The sequence below is a fragment of the Thamnophis sirtalis genome, unplaced genomic scaffold (assembly GCF_051295495.1).
Source record: "Thamnophis sirtalis isolate CommonGarterSnake01/CBP01778 unplaced genomic scaffold, rThaSir2_p1.2 scaffold_5, whole genome shotgun sequence".
Taxonomy (NCBI): Eukaryota; Metazoa; Chordata; class Lepidosauria; order Squamata; family Natricidae; genus Thamnophis; species Thamnophis sirtalis.
The window spans coordinates 135,097,942-135,101,484 of NW_028261385.1; the positions used below are offsets into that span (position 1 = coordinate 135,097,942).

Sequence of the window (3,543 nt, forward strand, 5' to 3'; positions counted from 1 at the left end):
CATTGGGAGTGGTGGAACTAATGTTAGCAAGCAATATTATAAGAATAGTGTGCCATGCAGACACCTCTGCAGTATGTTGGATATTCAGTTTTTCTAATACATTATCATCTAGTATTTTGTATTGTGTGTTTGTATTATTTTCTACTTGCCAATCATCACTTCAAAGCATGGGCATGATTTTACCAGTTTAACAACTGGTTCCCTTCACGCACACTTTGTGCATGCACAGTTTACAGAGAAATCACTTTCTGCAGGAGGAAAACAGCTGAGGCATAGCAATCCACCCTGCCCCGCCTATCAGCGGGAATATAGATGAGTATAGCGCAAGGGCAGGTAGGCAGGGCCAGCTGAAAGTCGGAGTGAGCCAGTTCGCTCCCAGCTGATAGTCAGAGCTACCTGTTTGCCCAATCTCAGCCGAATTAGTACAATCCTACCCCTGCTTCAAAGAAACAGCCAAGTGTGTCAGCATTCCAAATATCATGCAGAATTAAATCAGAGTTGAAGGCAAAACTATGCTTAAAGTTCCAATTTAATAAGGCAGGCATGTTGGCATCGTGCTATGGAATCCCAATTCTGGAAGTTACATCAGAATCCCACCCAGTTAAAAGTTCATGATCTTGTCCCCACACCCACAGTCCATCACATGGTCCAATCTTCTTCTTCCACGCTAGGACCTACGCCCAACTGCTTCCGATCAGGTGCAAAGGTTTGGGAGACAAAAGATGACCTTGAGCTTCTAGGAAGGAATTTTTTATTTTGAAAACAACACATTCTACCCCTTGCTAAATCCCCCCCCCTTAATGAGAGTGTGGCAGGCCAAAGATTCTTAAAGGAACCGCGGCAGGCCTGACACAGTGTTTACTTGGCCCAGGATAAGTGATTGGTTCTTCTTGCAATCGGCAGTATTCTTAGTGAACATTTCTAGATTCAAAATGTGTTGTCTACTGTCTTTCTTTCATTGTTTCTCAATCACCAGCTTTCACAGGCGGACTGGAAAACTGTTCCTTTAAATATTATATTTGTTTTCATAGAAACACCAGTACCCATCATGATCTTATCTAAGTAACAGACAGTATAGCTAGGTTCAGATGCAGTCCAGTTTTTGATGATAATAATTTGTGAGCACACCACATTCCGATGAAGATCACTGTGGTATCCACAACTATATGTCGCCAGCCCTCCAAACTAATAAATAATTGCCTGTTTGTCAATCATCTCAAAACATCTGGCTTCCCATATTTGGAAGCAGGTTGGATATCTCAGAAATGTTGCAGAAACCAGTAAACGTTAATCGTGATCCTGGGCACCAGATGGATGTATATTCAAAATATGCAATTTTGTGTTCTGTGTTTATTTGATCTTCACCATCTCTATTTATTTATAGGATGTATGTCATATTTTCATTGTTGTTTATTTTAATAATCCTAAAGCACTTTGTCACCAGCCTTGTAGGGCTATCCCATTGCAAATCTGTTCACAGTACAATTATTTGCAAAATACTTTCCCAATAAAAGTACATAAATTATGCTTTTATAACTTGATATATTTTTTTCCTCCAAAACAGATGTTGGGTAAACTGCCACAATCTAATATGCTGGGAAGTGAAGAGGGAAACAACTCTGTACTATGTATGGTCCCAGGACAGCATCATTTGGTTTTTCCCTAAGTGTCCAGTTGTACTGTTACTCCATCAAGGGCTGTTATCATAACAGTGAGACTACATATTTCCTAAATAGCATTTCGGGGGGGGGGGGGGGGATCCTTATCCATTGGTTTTTGGTCTGCAAATATGCAGAGGAAAGATGTGGGTTTAAATGGATCTATCGAAAACATACATTAGTATCCAAGTAGTGCAGCATTATTTAGCTGGCACATTGCCTGCCTTAAGTTATCAGCATTCTATGCAGAAATATATCCAGCCACAAAGTAGCAGCTAGCTAATTTTAGATGACATCACTGCAGAAGCTGGTAAGATTTGGGAATACAGGCTGGAAAGCTAGCAGGCTTGTCAACATGGCTATATTTCTATACTGATTCATTACCCAGCTTAGAGCCAACTTCCAAAATTCTAAACAAATTATGTGCCTAAACTACAATGCTACTTGCATATCAATATAGCAGCCTTTAAGCATTTTCTTTGCCTATTTTAAACATGGCAGGTGATTGAACACATCAAATAGCACTAGCAATACCACTTAGACATATGTAGCACTCCAGAGTGCTTTTGCAGCCTCTCTAAGCAGTTTGCAAAGTCAGCATATTGCCACCCCCCACCCAAAAACCATCTGGGATTTCATTCTACCAACCTTGGAAGGATAGAAGACTGAGTCAACCTTTAGCTCCATCAGGATCAAACTCCCGGCTGTGGGCAGAGTTTTCCTGCAATATTGCATTCTGACCAAGGGACCATCAGGGCTCCTAAATGTGATGCCACCCTGGCTTGTAGATGAAATCTGTTTGTTAATAAATCAGAGAATGAATGGATCTTCTGTAAATGCTGGAGTTTGTTTTGAGAATTCCTGGATTCTTCTTTTCCTTCCTTTCCTTTCCCTTTGACTGTAGGCTGGGCTGGGAAGTTAATGAAATGAAATGTATAGGCATGTCACTTCCTCTGAATTGCCTAAAAACTACAAAGAGGCCATGAAGTTAGCATAAGTCAAATTACATTACATTTATTTATTTATTTATTTATTTATTTATTTATTTATTTATTTATTTATTTATTTATTTATTTATTTATTTATTTATTTATTTATTTTATTAGTTTTGTATGCCGCCCACTCTCGGAAGACTCCGGGCGGCTTACAATAAAAAGGGAGGGGGGATATAAAAACAATAAATAAACAGTTTAAAATTGCAACAACATCCACAACTTGAAATGGGGCTGGACAATTCAACAGCCCCAGGCCTGCTCGAACAGCCAGGTCTTCGTCGCTTTACGGAAGGCTGGAAGGGTAGTAAGGGTCCAGATCTCAACGGGGAGATCGTTCCAGAGGGCCGGAGCAGCAACAGAGAAGGCCCTCCCCCGGGGGGTTACCAGTCGACACTGACCGCCTGATGGAATCCGGAGGAGGCCTAATCTGTGCGATCTAATCGGTCTGTGGGAGGTAATTGGCAGGAGGCAGTCTCTCAGGTAGCCAGGTCCAATGCCATGTAGGGCTTTAAAAGTAACGACTAGCACTTTGAAGCATATTCGGAGACCAATAGGAAGCCAGTGCAGCTCACGGAGGATAGGTGTAACAATCGCTCGCATGGCTGCATTCTGGACTAAATGAAGTCTTCGAACACTCTTCAAGGGCAGCCCCATGTAGAGCGTGTTACAGTAATACAGTCTTGAGGTGACGAGGGCGTGAGTGACTATCCGAAGGGCCTCCAGGTCCAGATAGGGTCGCAATTGGTGCACCAGGCGAACCTGGGCAAAGGCCCCCGTGGTCATAGCCGACAAGTGCTGTTTTAAAGTCAGCTGTGGATCCAGGAGGACTCCCAAATTGCAAGCCCTCTCTGAGGAGCGTATAATTTCACACACACACACACACCCAGGGT

At 42.2% G+C, this 3,543-nt stretch overlaps 1 long non-coding RNA gene across 1 annotated transcript; it reads right to left on the minus strand.

Annotated features, from left to right (window-relative positions):
• Positions 1-511: 511 nt before the first annotated feature.
• On the minus strand, positions 512-2,615 carry LOC148045656 (uncharacterized). Its single transcript, XR_015696615.1, has 2 exons — positions 2,307-2,615; positions 512-736 (listed from the first exon to the last, which is right to left on the minus strand). It is a non-coding gene; the product is annotated as an uncharacterized LOC148045656 (long non-coding RNA).
• Positions 2,616-3,543: the final 928 nt, after the last annotated feature.